Source organism: Phyllostomus discolor, chromosome 6 (genome assembly GCF_004126475.2).
Source record: "Phyllostomus discolor isolate MPI-MPIP mPhyDis1 chromosome 6, mPhyDis1.pri.v3, whole genome shotgun sequence".
Lineage (NCBI taxonomy): Eukaryota > Metazoa > Chordata > Mammalia > Chiroptera > Phyllostomidae > Phyllostomus > Phyllostomus discolor.
The window spans coordinates 35,103,585-35,124,711 of NC_040908.2; the positions used below are offsets into that span (position 1 = coordinate 35,103,585).

General features: G+C 43.2%; 1 protein-coding gene across 5 annotated transcripts in view; it reads left to right on the forward strand.

Moving 5' to 3' along the window:
* The window catches only part of SPTBN1 (spectrin beta, non-erythrocytic 1), a 189,057-nt gene that overhangs the window by 86,264 nt on the left and 81,666 nt on the right, over positions 1 to 21,127 (forward strand). The window lies entirely within an intron of this gene.

A 21,127-nucleotide genomic window follows, 5' to 3' on the forward strand; every position in this document is an offset into this window, starting at 1 on the left:
TATTTTAACTCTTTTCTGTGCCACAAATGTGGTTCCTGTGAGGAGGAGGAAGGAAGGAAGCAGCTCAGTCCTAGAATGTTTTCATTGGAAAGGAGGGGGAGGATATATTTCATTCATAGGTTTATTTGTCTTGTGAAATAGTTGACAGTAATGACACTTTTCTGGACAACAAGAGACAGAACAGGACGTGATTTTAAACATTTGCTAGGCTGTGCCGCATTCCTTGAGCAGTTAGCTGAGAGGAAGCTCCATCCCCTCCAGGGAATAGTTGTGTGCCTTTGGTTCATTCCTCTTGCTGTCTCAGAAGGTAGAATTTGCTTTTTGCAAAACTTAGTGGGTCAGGGCCAGTGGGGAAAACTCGAAAGTAGTAAATAGAGGAATGGGGGTGTGTGCTCCTCGTCTTCTGGGTCTGCGTGAGAGGCTCCTCCACATAGTTTGAGGTTCAGAGAATTCAGAATGCCACTTCCAGTGTGGCCCAGGCTCCTCTTACCCTATTGTGTCACACTCCAAGAAGAAAGCACCCATGAGGGCTTCTCCTTTAGAAAACCTACCACTGCAGTGTCAGAAGTGGAAAACCAAGGAGAAAATATAAGAGTGTGGGAGGAGTATACCCCTCAGCCCACCCATAACAAATGGCTGTTACTCTGAAAGGTTTGAGGATGATTGTAAAACTGCTCACTGAAAAGGGTGGAGCTTACACACAGGAAGTGTCTTAAACCGTGGTCTCTGGACAAAGTAATATTTAAATGAAAATCACCACGTGCTCCCGAGATGTTTGCCCTCACAACATTTTTTCAAGGAAATCTCTTCAAAAGGCGTGTGCTTCACCATTCTCTGTGGTGACTGTGTGTGTGACCTTTGCCCTCCCCCCAATTTAGTTGCAGATAACTTTCTTATTTCTAAATAGTACTGTGGTTCAGGAGTTGCACAAGTGCAGTGTTGGTATTTCTGTAACAGAAAACCACCCATGCTGAGGAACTGAGAAAGGCTGGATTAACTTTCAAGTATGATGGATCCCAGGAGAATTACAAACATTTAGGATCATTCTTACTAACAAATGGAACTGACTGCATTTGAAGCATTTTAGGAGAATTTTTGATAAAACCTTTTCCTATCTCTGATCCCCACCCCTAGTTTGGTGTTTTGTTTCGCATTCCTAGGTCTTCCAATCATCAACATCTTTGTAGCGTAGAGAATCTATCTGCTGATTCACTTTTGTACATGCCTACAGAGCTGCCTTTTTTTTTTTTTTTTTTTTTTTTACTCTTCCAGGAATAATCTGTCCTATCATTTAAAACCCAACATTGGCAAACTGCTCCTTTGAGTCTGTATTAATTTTTTTAAATGCCTCTTGTATGAACTTAATTTAGCATCTATGTCTGAGAGTGCTGTGATTTTGTGGGAGATAATTTCTGCATTTTTGCTGGCTTCAAATATTTTCACACTGGTTCTTGGTTCTTAAAAATTTCAGGAGGGGCCACAGAATGAGATTTATTCTAGCTAAGGAAAGTATGATATTAAAAGGAATCTGGTTTATTTAGATAAAATAATTTCTAGAAAATGTATTGGTAAGTAAATAAATGTGCTTAAGAGCAAAACCTCAGTGATTTAAAGCACTGAGATGTAGAGTGGTGTCTGTCACACTGGTACTGCTTCTGGCATGAGAGAAGAGAGAGGACCTTCTACCACTGATGGCTTCAAACGGTAACCACAAACACCCAACACTTAATGCACACCTCACAGACACACCCAGTGCGGTCGCTCTCGCCCTGTCGCTCTCTTTCAGTCAAAATTTTCACCTGCAATATTACCACCTCCTTCCATCTGTTCTTGTAACTTATAAAATTGGATTAGTTGTAGGACAAACAACTAATGTTAGTTGTATGGAGACAAAACAAAACTCAACTTTATGTTTAGAAAACATTTGTCTCCATTAGTTGTATGGAGACAAAACAAAACTCAACCTTATGTTTAGAAAAATGTATGTAGTAACAGAGATTCATAGTACCCCTTTTGCATTTTCATATCAGCCAGTTTAACTCCTTATAGGAAAATATTCCTGCCACTCTTCTCAGAAACTGTAACTTGTGCCTGTTGAGTGTCGTAAATTCCAGACCAGGACCTTCCCCCAAACAGTCCCGCCCCTGTTTTTCTATTCTCACTCTCACATTCCTGTTGAAATCTTCCAGATAGGCAGATTGGCAGGATAGGTTTACTGATTTTTAAAGAGAGAGAGAAACATCAATGGGAAAGTGAAACATTGATCATTTGCCTTCCTTAACACACATGCAGCCCAGGTATGTGCCTTGTTTGTGAATCAAATCCGCAACCTTTTGGTGTATAGGACAACGCTGCAGGCGACTGAGCCATTTGCCTGGGGCTGTACGTGGTATTTTAACCTAGTTTTCATAGCATACCTATGAGGTTTTAAAGATAAGAAGATAGAAAGACTCTTCAAATAACATGTCCAGGGCCATAGGCTTCCATGGGCTCAGGCTACACGTTATTTTCTCTAACCTTCTCTTCCTGGATTTCTTTCTTTTTAGATTTTATTTATTTTTAGAGAGAGGGAAAGGGAGGGAGAGAAACATGATTGTGAGAGAGAAACATCCATTGATTGCTTCTCATATTTGCCCAGAACCTCTTAACTGGGGGACTGAACCTGCAACCCAGGCATGTACCCTGACCAGGAATTGAACCTAGGTTCTTTTGCTTTGAGGAATGATGCCCAACTAACTGAGCCATATTGGTCAGGGCCCACACTTATAAATATTTTTTTTAAGATTTTTATTTTTTTATTTTTAGAGAGAGGGGAAAGGAGGGAGAAAGAGAGGGAGAGAAATGTCAATTGGTTGCCTCTTGCAGACACTCAACTGGGGACCTGGGCCACTGCTCAGGAATATACCTGGACCAGGAATTGAACCGGCGACCTTTGGGTCTGCAGGCTGGTGCTCAATCCACTTAGCCACATCAGCCAGGGCTAAATATTAATACTAATATTTAATTTCTGCAAAAAAATTCTAAAAAGGTGACATTGTGAAATGCCCACTCTTGCCTACCCATCCCCCAGAGCACTGATTCTATTGGCTCTGGCAGTGGAGTTGTAATACAGACAGGATCTAGTAGAAAAGTCTCAGAGTGAAGTTCTTGTGCCTTCTTCGCAACCTGAGGCTGACATTTAGCACCTGGTATTTCTGGAGAAGGTGCTGTTTTCGTCTTAGCTGTCCTGACTCAGTGAGATTACCCCACTGTCCGGAAAGAGTTGTCTGTCTTCTCTGGACACAGAGGGAAACTAGAGCTTTAGGTCCTGGGGATGCATTACTGCTCTCTAGTTTATTATGGACCATCTCAGAGTTGCCTTGTTCAATTTCCTCTTTTTTTTTTTTAATTTCTTAACTGTTAAGGAAAGATTTGCTGGTTTTATGCCTGTAGATCATGAAGAACATTTATTCTTCAGTTGTTAAGAACAGTCCAGTTATGGTACCTAGATGTTTGTCTCGCTTAGTGTCTCAAACGTGGGTTTATACCTGCTTGTCATGAAGAAGAGTTTAACTTCTCAAATGTAAAGTGATAGCCTCAAATATTCCCCATTGGGACAGTGAACAGAGTTGGTGGCAAATAATATTTCTCTTTTTGTTTGACGGGGCAAGATTTGTAAGGTCATTTTGGGGTTTAATGAAAGCATAAAAGATTGGCCTTTTGGTTTGTTTCCTTCCCGTGCTGTGGTGCCATAGTCTTCTAAGCCCAGGTACGCTTGTAGGATAAGGATAAAGTCACCAATTAAAAACAAACAAAAAGCAATGACTTTTACCATTTTACCAGAATTCAGCTCAAAATTTAGAAGTTCCTAATAGATTTATGAATTAGAATCCTTTTTGAATAATGTTATAATAATTGTTACTATTGTGTGTAACACTGGACTTGGATGTGTATCATCTTGCTAAATTAACTGAGATTATTTGAAGTATCTGGCATGGGATCTAGTACTTAGTAGGTTCTAAATAAATGTGCATTTCCTTAATACTAATAATAATCCTGTTGGGTAGATATTATTCCCTTTTTATAAGGAAACAGATCATTGGGTTATGATCAACCAGTCTAAAACTCTCCAGAATCCAGGTTTTCTGACTCTGTATTTGATGTTCCTCCTATAAGACAAGAGTGTGTGAGTCAGGTACTCAGCTATCATGAATTTATTCTGGCAGCCTGGAAAGTTAATGAGCTCAGAACTGTGCAGAGTTTTAGACATGTGGTACTCTTGGTTTTGGTGGGCTAGGAACACTGATGGCAAGGGAACACTGATTCTATTAGTTTCTGTTCAGCGGTTGACTGGGATGGTCATTAAAAGGCTCTTGGGGGCTGGCTGGTGTGGTTCAGTTGGTTGGACAGAGTGTCACCTGTAACCAAAAGGTTGCGGGTTTGATCCCTGGTCCAGGAACGTATGAGAGGCAACCAATTGACATTGCTCTCTCACATTGATTTGTTCTCTTTTCCCTTCCTCTCTAAAAGCAATGAAAAAAATGTCCTCAGGTGAGCATTTAAAAAAGGGTGAGGGCCTCTTGGAGGCCAGCTAAGAAGAAGATGAAGGTGATAGATAACTAAGGAAAATCTACCACTTTAAAAAAAAAATTACAATATATAACTTAACTGGTTACCGCAGTAAATCTATTACCCATCTGATACTGTACATAGTTATTACAGTATTATTGACTATATCACCTGTGCTGTTCTTTGCATCCCTGTGACTATTCCCTAACAACCAATCTGTACTTCTAAAACCTTCCTTTATTCACCCAGGCTCCCAATACCTACCCCTCCATTTCCCCAACCCCCTGCCGCTGCCACCAGCCTGTTCTCTGTGTCTGTGAGTTTGTTTCTCTTCTGCTTGTTCATCTGTTTTTTAGATTCCACACACAAATGAATGTATCTGGTATTCGTCTTATTTCATTCAGCGTAACGCCCTGTAGGCCCACCCATGTTGCTGCAGATGGCAGAGTTCATTCTTTTTACGGCTGAGTCGTATTCCACCGCATTACTTCTTCATTATCCATTCATCTGTTGGTGGACATTTGGGTTGTTTCCATATCTTGGCTGCTCTAAATAATAAATATTGAAACATAAATATTTTATATTTATGCTTACAAATAAACACAAATAAACCAGAGTGCCGGCCTGCAAACCAAAATGTCATTGGTTCAATTCCCAGTCAGGGCACGTGCCTGGGTTGTGGGCCAGGTCCTCAGTCGGGGGTGTGACTGATCAGCATCAGTCTTACGTCAATGTTTCTCCCTTTTCTTTCCCCCTCCCTTTCCCCTCTCTAAAAATAAAGAAATAAAACCTTTAAAAAAATAAACCCATGGATGTATATGTCTTTTCTACTTAGCGCAAGCTACCACTTTTTGTGGGATAGTGAAATAATGGGACTCTGAATGTTCTGATTGCTGAGGAAGCTTTCTGGATGACTGTTCCTGATAATCTCTTCCCACACCGTGGGCCTGGGAAGGGGCCTGTTCACAGCTCCACTACTTCTTCCTCTGCTTTAGTCTTTCCGTGGCTTTCGAAGGGGGGCCCCCTGTGCAGCTGCACAACCTCCCTAAAGCCAGAGCATGATAAGAGAGAGCTCTCTTCCCTCCCAAAACTTCTGGGATTTGACTCAAGCCAACTTTCCCATCTCCGTCTCCTGTTACTGTGCTTGACAATACTCATGATTTCCTGAGCCTGCCCTGCCTTTCCCACCCTTAAGACTGTGCTCTCCTGGTTTCTTTCCTAGGAAGTTATTTCCTGTGTCAGGATCCTTCTTTTGAGCTTTACTTTGTTCAGATGCCATGTCATTCTAAATATAGTCATATCTCGGTGCTTGTCGGCTTCAAAACTCGTCAAGCCCTGTATTCGTCGCATTTTGATGAGAAAAAATGCTTCATCACTCAGCACTTGCTTGGGACTCCTCACACCTGCTAGGACGTGTCTGAGGCACGATGCTGTCCCGCAAGAGAAGATGCTTCATCACCTGTTGTGTTCGGTACTGAGTTCCGGAACAAATTAACAACAAGTACCAAGTTCCACTGTGTTTCCAGAGGGGGGAGACGAGATCGGAATCTCTGCTTGGATTCCCTCCCCTCAAAGTTTAATTAAGCACTTGTTCATTCTGTGACATTCACAAATGGGTTTTGGTGATAGTTTGAGTATTTGCCTGTTTTCCTTACATTTCACAAAGTCTGGGAGCACAGAGACAAAAGTCCAACAGACTGTCTGACACTCAGCAGTCACGAGCCCTTACACAGTAAATAAATGAAGACGGTATCATGGGCTGCTTTATTACAGCAGTTTTCCAAATGAGGTCCTTACACCAGCAGCCTCAGCGTGAGCTGGGAACTTGCTAGCAATGGAAGTTATCAGGCCCTGCTTCCGACCTACTGAGTCAGAAACTCTGGGGCGGGGCCCAGCCATAGGTGTTTTTACTAGTCTGCCTAGTGAAGGTGGTGCACACTGAAGTTTCAGAATCACTCCCCAGTTGGACCGTTTGTACAGTCTTTGTAATTGGTTGGGTGGGGGTGGGGCTGAGGGGAGGAAGATGAGGAGGAACAGACTGCATGTCGTAGCTTCCAAATCGGAGCATCTGCCTGATTCCTTACCAAGCAGTGAAGTCTCATGAAAAGTATGTTGTGGAACACAATCGTGTAATAGTGGAAAAGGCATTGGACTAGGCGGAAGTAGGCTCTCTTTCGTTAAATCAGAGAAGCCCTTTAACATCTGAAGGCCTCCGCCTGCTCATCTGCTAAATGGGGTCGGTTGTCTGCCCCAGTCCCCTCACTGAGTTGGCATGAAGACCATCCTAGAAAGAGATATAAGTTTAGAAAAAAAAAATAAAGATAACAGTATGTGTGGACTTTGAAGACAGTTTTTAGTAAGGCATCTGGTTTAGTTCCATTTAGGTTCTTAATTTTTTAAAATGTATTGGACTTGACCTTAAAAACAGAAATCCCGGCCACATGGCCTCTGGAAGGGTGGCAGGTAGCACCTGGCCGTGGCCCTGTCTCGGGTGTCTGAGGATTCGGGCTACTTCCCTGTTCTGAATATCCGTCAGGTTTACCTTCTAGGGTGTGTTGAGCAGCAAATGCCAGAAAGTCCGTGAAGTTGCCTTGAAAACGTCCACGTGCTGTTAAACATCATCTTCTTTTAGAGAAAACTTGTACATACGGGTGAACTCGAAGAGCTCCTCCAGTGTTGTACAGCAGTTCGTGGGCTTCAGGGTTTGTTCCCCTCGCCCCCCTTTGGGAAATGACAGGCATAGTGACAGCTTCAGGTTGACAGTGAGCGATAGCTCCGTTCGCACCGGAGTGACACTGGTGTGCAGTGTCGAGGTCAGCCGGGTGGGGCTCGGCCACTTTTAGATCTCGGTGCCTTTCCTCCTTCTTTTTGGACACGTTCCTGTCAGCTCTTCAGCCGCAGCGATGGAACACTGGTGATGGGAGGAATAAATGATGGGGATGCCGTAAGCATTTTTCTAATTTCGGTATTCTTTGCCAGAGTGCCTTAATTATAAATCTGGCAGTTGTTAAACCGTTTCATAGGTGCAGAGGGCTTGCCATTTAAATGCTCAGTAGTTGGTCACTAATACAAGAATTCTAAGAAATAAAACTGACTTTGCAAAGAGAGGGCTTGCATTTTTGTTTATTCTATTTGTTTATTAATAAATATTTATTGATTACTTGCTTTTCGATGAGCGAGTGACTGTCCTCTGATTAGGAAGTGTGTTTCAGCTATGCTGGGGATGCCGGCTGAGCTGATCAATCAGTACAGACAAGGGGAGAAATAAACTTGTTCCAGGTGAGGACCCAAGGTAGTGAACCAAGAGGTTAAAGGACCCAGGTAGGGGAATTTGAGCAGGTGAAGGGCGGCCAGAGTTTAGAATGCAGAGCAACAGAGAGCTGGTCGGGGGCGGTTCTAAAAGGATAATTAACAAAGGCCAGAGAATACATGGTCCTCAAAATCAGGTTAAGGACTTTGGAAGTAAAACTGGCAATAGGAAGCTACTGAAGGATTTTAAATAGGAGAGTGCCTTGTTCTGACATTTTTTTCTTTTTTTAAAGAAAGGACGGTCTGATTCCTGAATATGATTGTTTTAGAGGGTAGTGGTCAAGCAAGGCAGGAAGGAGGGGAGTTAAGAGGCTGTTTGTTGCCTTGGCGGGGTAAGAAACTTAGAAAGAACACAGGCTCCTCAAATATTGAACTGTATAGTGCTTAAGGAACCTTGTTACCCAGAGTGGTCTATAGATGATCTGGCAGTTTGTTAGAGAAATGCAGAACCCCAGACCTATGGAGTCAGAACCTCCTTTCAACAGGCTTCCCAAGTGGATTGTATCCACTTTCAGGTTTAAGAAAAAATAATTTCTACTTGCCTCCTCTTTGCCTCTGTGTGCAGAGAAGGAAACAGTTCCAGAAAGGTTATGACCTTTCTGAGGTTTAAGTTTATATGCTTTATATAGAGCCTACATTAAAAGTAGGAGTTTTGTGGGTTTTTCTCTCTTAAGTAAATGGAATAATTTTAACTATAAAAATAATCTTGTATCCAAATGTATAGTAGTTAATTAAAGAAAGTTTAGTATTGCCCTAGGAGATTACAGGGCTTTAGAGCATGGCTGGTTAATTCCTAGGTTTGTAAGTCTTTATAGAATTTGGCTGGGATTTTTCTACTTGCTAATCCTGCAGTTCTAGACATTCATGAGGCTAAAAAAATACAGTTTCTTTTCATTTACCCATTTGGTATTAATGGAGAATTACAAAAATACTCTGGGCTAGCTTTCTCTAAATTCTTTCAGAATTTCACCATGTTGTCCTGGGAAATGGAGGCTTACTAAGTTCATACCTGCTTTATGACTTCAGCTTTTTGTATATTTTCAAACTTTTAAAAAATTTCATTTATTTTTAGACAGAGGGGAAGGGAGGGAGAAAGAGAGGAAGAGAAACCCCAGTGTGTGGTTGCCTCCCAAGTGGCCCCCACTGGGGACTTGGCCCACAACCCAGGCATGTGCCCTGACTGGGAATCAAACTGGGGATCCTTTGATTCACAGTCCACGCTCAATCCACTGAAGCTACACCAGCCAGGGCTCAAACGTTTTTTTTTAAAGCAAAAATATGCCCCTCTTTCCCTGTACTCCATCTTAGTAAAATGATGCTATGTTAAATGAATGTTGCTGTTTTTACAGGTAGTTATAGTCCATCTTCACATATATCAGATTTACCTAGTGGTGCCTTCAAATTTTGGTGTTAAAGGTGGATGTGAAATAAATTAAATGACTGTTATTTAATGTAAGTGCTCATTTCCGGTGAGTCTGCAGGTAAAGCTAAAATGACTGGGTATTGATTAGGTAGGGGAGAAAAAGCACCTGCTGAAATTTGTTGGCTGGAAGTTTTTGCCCCTTAGAAAAAGAAAGAAAAGAAGTGGGGGGAGGGGAGATAAATGACTTTTGTTCTCTACTGGCACCACTCCAGAACCTTCCTGACACAGGTAATGAAAGCAGTACTAGTCAGGAAGTGACTCAGATGCTGTTCTTTCAAAAGGAGGTTTGAAGGTCATCAATGGACAAAGTTAAATTTTTAGCTGTCCTTTGTATTATTCAAATTATTTTGTATTTTTTCAGTTTAATTGTTGTTCAAGTACAGTTTTCTGCCTTTCAGATTCTTTTTATATATATGCATTATTTCACAACCATACTGACACCTTCAGAAGAAATAAAAATGTAATGGTTTATGTAAGATCCTGCAATGCCAGCAAATTTTAACCTCAATAGTTTTTTCCTATGTGCATATACAGTTTAATTATTATAATCATTGTATGGATTCAGTTCTGTTTTTTACTTAATGTTATAAACTTTTCATATGTGGTTATTTCTATGCCTTATGCCAAATTGCTTTCCAAATTAGGACAATTTGTTTACTAATCTGAGCCTTTTTACTCATTTATGGGATAAGGGTAATACAAATACTAGGTAGTAAGATTGTTTTAAGAATAAGTGAGCCTCTCCAAGGAAACTGGTTGGCACAGTACCTGGCACTTAGTGGGCCCTCAGGAGCCAGTGGCAACCATTGTTATTACAGGCCCTGGTTAGATGGCAAAGCAAGGCCCAGGAGGGGCAAGTCTTTTGAACTTGAGTGTCTCAACCCTGCCCTAACCCCTGAAACCTGTTCTGGGTGTGGTTTCCTTTAGCATGTTAGAAGAGTGTTTAGTTTGCCTGAAAATGCACCCAACTGAAACACTGATTTTTATGTTCCCCTTCACAAAGTACACAAGGCTGATAGCAGTCACTTGGGTCTGTGGCCTTGCACGTAGGTCGAAGGTCACAGTGGTGGTGCCTCTTCCAAGTTCATAAAAAGCGTCTGGAATGGTTACTGCTGGAGCCAAAGCATCCAGCACTTTGTCAGAGAGAACTATAGCCAAACTATTATTAACTGCCCTCCGCAGATTGTTGAATGCCTCTACTGTGTTTGCTGTTGAAAGGCCTGTCTGAGCCCTCCTCTCTCTCTCTCCCAACCTTGTTTTCCAGAGGCACAGGACCTTTAAGCAGCAAATCCAGTAACCAAAGTAGCATGGAGACACAGGCCAGTCTATATCTGGTTTCACAAAGGCCTTGTGAAAGATCTGGCCTTAAAGTCCCTTTTCAATGCTGAAATGATGTAAGTGGAAAGTTAATTTGAGGATCAGTGGGGCACACTTTATGCATGAAGAATGAGAGCAAAACATAAGTCTGGAGGCTCTGTTCTTCTCTGGTGGCAAGGAAATTACATGGTCTCTGTCATTATTTGGGTGAATTTGTCACCCCCCCACTGACAAGGCACTTGTGATGGCATTTTGGAGTGACAGCTGTTGGTTTAAGCACTGACTGGTTGCAGAAGTGGGAGCGGGTGTGTTTTTCCTTATACAAACTATAGACATTGTTTTGGGGACAGTGACATGCAAATGGTGGTTATCTCTTGGAATGTGGCCTTTGCATTTTGAATTAGGTGGGGGGTACTTGTTTGTTTTAAGAAAGATTTTGAAAGTCTACTTTAAAGTGTCAAGTTTAAGGAGTCTGAAAGTCAGCTTCATCTGTTTGAACTGTTAAATGCCAGTGGGTTTCGGTAGATTGCCAGTTTGAACACACAGTACCTGAGAGGTGGGTGCAAGTTCAGTGCAAAGTGGGTTTCTGGTGCTTGAAAACAGTGCCTGATTTTCTATTGAAGGAGATGGTTATTCCTATAGAGATTTAAACTTGCTCTCTAAAAAAAAAAATCAGCCCTGCAGTGGTAAGGGAGATTGTGCATTATCTGCGAACAACTGTCGAGCAGATGCAATCCCAGCTGCACAGTCTGTGGTGGAGAGTGGGTGGGGTGACCAGGGGAGCCGAGGAGGAAAGCGCTCAGAAGCCTGCCGCCAAGGTGTGGTGAGCAGGGCTGTGGAGGCTGTGTTCAGTGTTAGGACCTTTTATCTCTCATTTCAGAAAGCTCACAGGCTGTGCGGTTCACATAAGCCAGCATTCAAATTCCGGCTCTCCTTGTCCTTGGGGGGTGGTGAAGCTTACATTAGAATATTGCTTTAATTGGGGACCAGCTAATCCTGGATTGCCAGGCACTTTCCCAGTGCTAGCACTTCCCCGGTTCCATTGTCCGGGGAATCTCTCCCAAGTCCTAGACCAGGACCTGTTACTTTGTACAGATAATGTCTGTGTTTGTTCATCCTTGTATTCCTTTCTGGTGCTTGGCACGTGAATAAATGTCTCATAAATAAAGGAATGAATGAGTGAGAAAAATAATGAGGGCACTGATACATATAGAGTGGTTTTAAAGTGAGTCCGTTGCGCCTCCTCCCTTTGCCTCTGCTGCCCTGAGAGGTGGCCTCATAATAATGTGTTGATGAAAGAATGAATCACATGGTAATGGTTTGGGCTCTATGATGTGGCTAAACTGTAACTTCTGGTGGGGCTTTTCTGGGTGTCTACTTTTTTGATAAAATGAAATTTTGATAGGACCCTAGGGACCTTTCTCATATAGTTCCTGCACCCTGCAGGGCGCTGGGGAATTGCCTTTGGTGGGGAGGAGAGGAGAGGGACTAAAGTACTTGGAGAGAAAGAAACTGTTCTCTGGAAATTAATTAGGCATCATGTTGTCTTTTCTATTTTTTATCTTTTTCTTTATCCTTTGAATGGGAAGAGGCAAGAGTATTGGACTAGGAGAAAGTTTAAGGATTGTGATGATATAATGTAGTCACATAGCAAAAGAGGTAGAGATGTAACCCGTGAAACTGGAATCCATTTTTCTAGGTGTGGCAGCCATTCAGACTTTTATATTGTGTAACTATAAAATGAGTGTGGCTTTTCTAACTGCAAACATGCCTTTGCTCACTGTGAGGCATGAGTAATGCTTTCCTAGGAGCCAAGCAGTTAATAATACTCTGAGCAAATAGAGGCAGGGCCTCAGAGATTTGGATACCAGATTGTCGTGCAGGCTTGGCCTTTTAAATGGAAGGGATATCCACGACGAAAGTAATCTTGGCCCAAGAACTGCTTCCCAGCCCTCAGTGCCTCCCAATCCCTGCCACCCCTTTAAAAAAAAAAACTTTGGTTTTCCTCTGCAGATATATATGATTTCAATTTTGAGATGGGAGGTTATATTTTACTTGAAACACAAGGAAGCAATTTTTAAAAGTCATACTCATTCAGCAGTGGGCTTGACAACAGCCAAACTTGGCCAGGAGTTCTGGGCCTCAGAACCACACACTGCAGTCTCCATCAGGAGCGTACATTCAGATGGCGCAAGGGGAGGGAGAGGGCTGGAGCCACTGAGAGTGCCGTCCGTCCGTGGGCTGGGTGGGCCCAGGTCCTCAGCTTGGTCATCACTGTCATCCAGTGATTCTGGAAAGATCTTCCTTACCTCACTTTCCTGTGAGCTCATAGCTGTCTGTGGATGTAAATTACATCCCGGACCCTTGCACGCTCTTTGTTTGATAAGGAGCAGCTCTGCTCTTTACTTTTTTTGGAAGAGGAAAGTGAGGCACAGGTCTCTGATTCAGCAGTTGATTTGGGAATCCTCTCGGTGGTTCCCTCTCCACAGTGGGAACTAATAATGTGATTGATTTGCGGAGGTTCCGGCCTGCATTGGGAACCAACAAACAAAACTGTTGGAGTAGGAGGCATGATCCTTAGGATAGTTACTGGTGTTACTCCCCTCCCCACCCAGTTGAACAGTATTTTGCCTTAAGGAGCACCTCTTTCCCAGGCTTCAGAGTAGAATTTCTCTCCCTACCCTCAAAAAGCTCACAAATGAGAGACCGTAAAACATCAGTTTGAATGGGTGACTATAATAAGGAAGGGGGCTGCTGGTTCTTTATATACCTGCAAAATGGAGACCACCTGCCCTCCCCAGCTCCTCAGAGGTTGCTATGAGAATCAGTTACAATAATGTGTGTGAATTCCCTATGAAAACTACAGATTCATAATCAAAAAAAATTTTTGTTGGGGGAAACAATGGTGAGGCTGTATTGTTCTCAGGTCTACTCAGTTGGTCTGGTGTCCAGTTATGAAGGAAAGAGACCTTTTCAACAATGGCCAACATTTATTGAATGCCTATGTACCTGGCTCTGTTCTATTTATTCTGTGCATTACCTCATTGCAAGCTCAGAAGAATGCTAGCGATGGGCACAGACCTTATCTCTGTTTACAGATGAGGAAACCAAGCTTGGAGAGATGAAGTAACTTGCTCAGTGTCATACAGCTAGTTGGTGGAGCCCTACTCCTCACTGCCTCGCCAGAGATAGTTATCTTCCTGGGAGCATCTGCTGTGGCTGGGTGTGGAGGGAGCTGTTCGACCACGTCGAGTAGCAGCCTACGCAGTTTCTTGCATCTGCTTTGAAGGAGCTTCCTCAGCCCTAGCTCCTCAGAAAGCATTCTCCCTCTGGGTTTGGGATGTATGATATGGTTTCCTCCCTCCTCTCTGGAGGTTAGCTCTTCTCTCCCGGAGTCAGAAAGCTCCTTAGTTGCTGGTAATCTGCTGTGCTGGAGTCACGTGGTGCCTGCCCTGTGTTCAGGAGGGGGCATGCTGGTGTCACCACGTGGTAGCCAGTGGTGCTGCGAGGCCCTGCTCAGTGTGCAGTCTGTTCGGAATGCAGGTCATGCCCTTTCTGCCACATCCCTCACGAGTCCCCTGACTCTTGTGTTGTAGAAGTTCAGCAAGCTTCTTTCTCTTGCACTGATTGCAACTTCACAAAAAAGTTTTTGTGTGCTTTCTGGCACAAGGCAGGCATAAACCAGGTGCCTTCATATACACGCTGTTTGTCCTTCCAGCAGCCCTATGAGGTAGGCGGTGTCATACCTGCTGTGCAGTTTGAGAAATCTAAGGATCAGAAAGGTGAAATGAAGTGGCTTAACCAGCATGTGAGAAAATGGGTGACTTTGTGAAATTCCACAGTGAGAAGGGGCTGTTTGTAGCTTTTGTTTTGAACTTGGAGTGTGTGCTTTTTCTACACACGTAGAGACAGATAGCAAGGTGCAGTGTACATGTCTGTCAGCACGTGGGTGGACTGTATTGATTTAAACAATACAGTCTTATTTTAAATTTTGCTTAGAACATATTTAGTCATTCTTATTAGGGATCCCACCAAATTCATAATTGTGTAAACAAAGTGCCACACTCAACCTAGCAACAGGTTGAGTACACAGTTTAAAAATGGAATGCTCACCTATCAGTTTTCTCTTGCATCCCTTGCTGATAAAACTGTTGGGATTGATGAGTAAATCCTCCCATTAAGAACAATGCAGTCTACTCATTTGCTTATCGTTGGTAATGCCAGGGGCAAAACCTTCCCGGGAGGGGTGGTGCATGTGCGTGCATATCTTGAAGAATAGAGCTGACATCGCCCACGTGTGGATGCAGAGTTTGGTTGGTAAGTGCAGTTAGGAGATGTCAGTGGGCTGTGGAGCCAGGGAGTATAAATTCAGGTGATGTTGAGCCTTGATGTATCAGGATCCCTTTGAACATAGCTGTAGGCAAGCGTATAGGTAGACCCACTGCTAGGATTGTGAAGGCTCTGGATTTTGTCAGAGATGAAATACCTGTAGTTAGAGATCTCTCGTGACGGAAAGATGGTGGTGACTCACTGGCGGCCAGGCCAGCCGGTATGACAGCTCAGCTTCAGGGTATTCAAGGACTCACCTGAATCTATCCACAAACCTCTTAACCAAGGGGAGAGGGGAAATGTGTTTATGCTTTTGGAAAGCTGGGTCCTAACATGCCTCTGCTTAGGCAGTCGTGAAAACCTTGTCTTTCTTCCGTTCTCCTGGGTGAGACAGGAACTAACCTGTAGCACAAAAGAAACATGTTGTTTGGGTGGGTGCATAGAGCAGCTTCCAGAGCCTGGTTCAACTTAGGTTAGGGCAGCAGAGTTAGGGCGATGGTGACAGTCGCTTTCTGCTGCTGCTGCCTTGCTCAGCTAATGACTGAAAAGAAAGCTAGAACACTGGTGGCGGGTATGCCTGGGCCCCACAAAATAGCTGTTGGCTCCAGTTGTTGCTTCCGTGTCTTTACTTCAGTAATGGAGTATGTTATCCAGAACTTGTCCTCAGAAGTCAGCTTGCAAAAAAACCTGGAAGTCAGTTGCTCATCATGTGTTCTAGTTGATGCACCGTTGCAGACTGGCTGTTGGAATAGAGTAGCCTGTGTGTGCCTCCTGAATAACGAAGAATAAGTGCTGTTGATGAAGTCAGAGCGGGTTTTTAGAACATGTTTATAACTCTAAGGTCACTGGAGGAGCCATCAAATCCACCCAGCAAGCAAGTGAGGACTGGGGTGAGCATGTTGCAGTACTAGGCACAATAGAAACACAGGTGTGAAAGAGACAGCCAAGCCTGAAATTGCACTCTGCAAGGGAATACTAGGTAGAAAGTGGCAGGTGTTTTAAGACATGCAAAAATAACACCTCTTGGTTGTGGGATGAGACTGTGAGAGAGGCCTTTTGGAGTGGATGTTGGAGCTACAGCTTTGGCTGGGATTAGGTAATGATATGGTGGGTACTTGCAGGTGGGGATGCGATAAGACCAGAGGGAATGACTAGACATCCGTTCAGGGTATGATGTATATTTTTTCCTTCCATTTCAGTTTTTAATGCCTGCTATTATTAGTTGGAATTTTTGCCTCCTTTTTGTTGGCACAGGTATGGGGAATTAGACGCTCAGCAGCTGATGTTGGTAAAATGACCTTGCACAAGTGACTTGCATGTCATTTCTCTCACTGGTTAGAAAGGGTTGTAGGTCATCATCTGATAGAGATTTGAAGGTCCCTGCAAATAAACACATGGAGGTTGTACCAGTGACCAGTGGTAACTTTCATTTTACCAAATGCTTCTCCAGGGTTCTGTTGGGTAAGGTGCCCATCACTTCAAAAGAAAACAAAATGTGACTGTGCCTTTGTGTACTGTGGGCTCACAGAGCCAGTCTTGTCCGGAAGCAGGCCCCTGAGGAGAGGGAAAGCAAAAGCAAAGCTCATGCAGAGAGAGAAGGAAAAGTAGGTCCCAGGAGTGGAACAGGGTGTAGGTAGTGGTAAACTTCCTGATACTTGCAGGCACAGTTGTAAGTATTGATACTTAGCATGTCTTAATTCCCATGCTCCTTGCAGCATCCCTACAAGAATTATCTCCATTTTGGAGGTCAAGAGACTGGGCTACAAAGGACACTTTGCCCAAGGACACTTAGCTACTAAGTGGTGGAATCTGGATGCCAAACCAACAATCTGCCTCTGGATTCGGAATCCTTAACCACTTTGCTGTGCTGCTTTCTCAAGAGCGTTTCCCCACATGATAATTGAGGCCTGTGCTTTTGTAAATCTGAGATTAGCATTTCCGGGACCTGGAAACCTGGATTTGGTAAGAGCAGTTGCTGAGAAGTGGAAATTCCTGATCCTATTCCAACTGTAGAGGATTTGCTGAGACTTTCACTCTTAGTTGGTGGTGGTAGTGAAGGGCGGCTTGGTAAGTGCAGTGTAAAAAGCAAGCCTTGCCTAATCTTGGAGGACTCCGTTTACTTTTTTGTGAGACAGTTTTGGCGATTCTGACCGAGTACGAGGGGACTGGGCTGACAGGGCAGACCCTTTTTTAAGTGGGACACCATTTCTGTTCTAACAGAAAGGAGTTTTGTTGTTTAGACATTTTGATTTTGGTAGTGGTGTTTTTTTTTTTCATTTTGCCTGGTGTTTTACCAGTAAACAGAACTATTTTAAAGGGACCTTGAGAGAGAACCCAGAATGAAGGGCAATAATACTATGGAAGTATAACTTGGCAGGTAAAGTATGATGTTCAGTCTTGAGAGCAGATGACACAGAAAGTAACCTTGGAGCAGCATCAGTGGTGATGGCATCACCTAGAAGCCCAGAGTTGTGCCAGCACCCACGATTTTCAGCCCAGATCCTTGGACCTTGCTGGTTTTTCTTGCCTTTAAACTTTTTCAGCTGCTGGAGAGTTTGGGGCGCTCAGGCCAAGTTGCCGTTTCTCCTATGATGTCCATGTACGGATCACGTAGACGGTCCCCATTTCTGGTTCCACTGCTGCTGCCAGGCGTACGTGAGGACTTCCAGCTGCTTGCTGCATTGTTTTCAGGCCCCCGTTTGAGTTTCCCCAATAGATATAAAAACAGTTTTTAAGAGGGGCGCCTTGCTTGTTAAACCCTAAGATGGCAGACTTGGTTTTGTCTGGCATCCACTGTGTTACAGATTCAGCATAACAGAAGCAAGTAGTTTGTGTCCATCGTTGATACCCACCTTGTTCCAGAAATGGTTTGATTTGGCCTTGGTACATGTCCCTTGATGATATTTTTTTTCTCTTTCTCTCTCTTTTTTTTTTTAAATGTGTGTGTGATGATAATTCGGCTCCTGGGGAGTCCGGAATCATAAGACTCATCACAGGGTTGCCGGCTTGGTGAACGTTGGCTTTGTTCTCTTCTCTGGCTCCCTCTCTAGAAGAATGAGAATATCTTTTTTTAGGAAGGCCTGATATTGCTAGGCTGAAGGTGCCACATCTCTGCTATACATCTGTTTTTCCAAAAAAAAAAAACATTTTCTTAAGCATTCTTTAGGAAAAACCCTCTCATACGACTGCATATGTGGTGAGCTGCCATTTTGATCTCTTGAGAATAAGGCTTATGTCATGCATTTATATAGTTCAAATGATCTTTTACCTTTTCTTTGAAATGCAGTGTACGTAAAATGTAGATGGAGCTATGACAAGCATGAGTCAGAACGAAATGTAAGTTTACATCCCCGCAGGTATAAGAGTGCCACCCAGGAGAGATGCTGCAGGACCAGACTATGAGCTACCATTTTCCTCTGTGGAGCTAATAGCCAGCATGTGGCCATTATATGGGTAAACCGTGTAATATCACAAACCAAACCTTTCTTAAAAAAAACTAACTCCCCATCTTTCACATTTACATGTAGGCACCACAGCAGCCAGGGAGGGTTGCTCCTTGTCAGATAATAGGAACAACATAGCTACCTTAACAGCACAGCTGTGGACAGAGCAGGTCCTCGCTTGGCTGGAGCACCTGGCTGAAGACTGGGCACATCGGGGGAGTTGAGTGTTGCTGGTCTGCCCTGCTTTTGAATTGGGAAGGTGCATCTGCTCCTGAAAAGGACCTTTGTGTCCCAGTAACTCCTGTGGACCTTTGGGTTTAGGTGTAATGTAAGTCTGAGAGAACTGAGGAGAGTGGAGGAACTGGCTCTAGTCGGTGCACCAGGACTAAAACGACTGTATTGTTTGTCAGGGCGTGCAAGAAGGTACAAAGTGACAGACGGATCCTAAAAACTGTAAAAGCCAGTGCCCTACAGCAGTTAACCGTATTTACTTTGGACACAAGTTGTAAACCAAAGTCTCTACGCTGAACTTGAATGAGTGAGTGTTTCTTCTTTCTGGGGTAAAAGCTGTGGATGAGAACTGCTCTTGGGTGTTGGTAGGACTGACCTGTGTGACTTTCTTTATGTAAATCATGAACAGGGAAATATTTTCATTTACTTCAAAGCCACGTATGAAAGAGGTCCCCAGGCTAGTTTCGACAGCTTCTGGCCGCTATGGGAATAGAAGCTAACGCTGGGAACAATTCCAGCTTCCAAATGGTCAGGTGGAACCCTAGAATATCCTCCTCATGACAGTGATGGCTGCGGGACTGGTTTCCTTAGACGTTAAACTGCGGTGAAGGTTCTTCTAGAATGACTGTTATTACAGAAGGACTAGATTTTGATGCTCACTGCTGTGGTTGGCAGTGGGGGTTAAAGGCAGGACTATAAGGGCATACCTTGGAGATACTGCAGGTTCCATTCCAGACCACTCTGCAATAAAACGAGTATTACAATTGGAGTCTTTTTGCTAGTTGGAGGGTCTTGCTTTGAGTTTGTAAAAAATACAACACCTGTGAAGTGCAATAAAGTGAGGCACAATAAAACAAGCATCTGAAACTTTTGGGAAACCAGCAACATTTAAATGCTTCAGGCTCACTTTGGCTGGGCATTTTTCTTTCCTCCTTCTTTTCTTTTTCTTTTTTTCTTTTTTCTTTTTTGGTATGTTCTGTGTATTTTTAAAATTACTTTATTGTTCAATTGCAGTTGTCTGCATTTTTCACTTTTAATGGCCCCATTGGCTCTTCACAGCCTGTTTCCTGAATACATGAAGGGCAGATTTACCCACGTTACCGGGGAGAGCAGTTTGAAGCACAGGCCTTGTGAATTGGGAGGATCAGGAGTAGCATCACCATCATCTGTTTATTTGGGTGGGGGGAGTATAATCGTACAATAGTATTGTCAGATTGTCACTCTGTTGATTTAAAAAACAAACAAACCCTCCCTCCTTCATGGTTTCTTGCCAGTAACTAGTTAATTCTGAAAGGATTTGGGTTCCTATTATGCACTTCCAAAAGTATTGATACCAGGCCTGGGAGGTAGTCAAAGATGAGATAAACCCATAACAAGTTTAATAACTTTATTAATTTTTAAGTAAATTTATTGATTGTGCTATCACAATTGTCCCATCTTTTTTTTTCCCCTTTACCCCCTCCACCCTGCACCCCACCTCCCACCAGCACCAGCATTCCCCACCCCCTTAGTTCATGTCTATGGGTCATGGATATAAGTTCTTTGGCTTCTCCATTTCCTATACTCTTCTTAACCTCCCCCTGTCTATTTTGTACCTATTATTTATGCTTCTTATTCCCTGTACCTTTTCCCTATTCTCTGCCCTTCCCCTCCCCACTGATAACCTCCTTGTGATCTCCATTTCTGTGATTCTGTTCCTGTTCTAGTTTGCTTAGTATGTGTTTGTTTTTTAAGTTTAGTTGCTGGTAGTTGTGAATTTGTTGTCATTTTACTGTTCATCGTTTTGATCTTCTTTTTCTTTGATAAGTCCCTTTAACATTTCAAATAATAAGGCCTTGGTGGTCATAAACTTCTTTAACTTGACCTTATCTGAGAAGCACTGTATCTGCCCTTCCGTTCTAAATGATAGCTCTACTGGTTTAACTCCTTGGTTGTCGGACTTCCATACAGTTCAATTTTCTGGCAGTTCTCGTGTTTTTTTGTTGTTGTTTGTTTGTTTCTAAATTTGGTGTTGTCCTTTTGGTTGTGCAAGGAAGCAAAGCATATCTACCTACACCTCCATCTTGGCCAGCAGTCTAGTAACAAATTTCACGATAATACAAGTATAGGAGAGCAGAGGAGTTAACCACAGTCATAAGTGCCTCTCCTTCGGGAGTACTAAACCTTTTCATATCTTAGTGCTGGGGAGGAAGGGATGCTCTGGATTGAGAGTTCTCGATAAGGGCTTCAGTGAGACACAGGAGGACTGTCCAGTTTGCTCAGGACATGGGTGTATTTGGTGTTGCTTTGGAATCCCAGCTGGTATGGAGCTGCCATTGCCTCTAGACTCTCAGTGTACTTTGCTTTTTTTGTTTTCTAATCCTCTCCTCCCCTCAATTGAATTGAGAGAGGGAGAGAGAGAGAAAGATGTGAGAAAAGAGTATCGATCAGTTGCTTCCCATATGCTCCTTCACCAGGAATCAAATCTACAGCCTTTGGGTGCACAAGGTGATGCTCCAACCAACTGAACCACCCAGCCAAGGCTGCC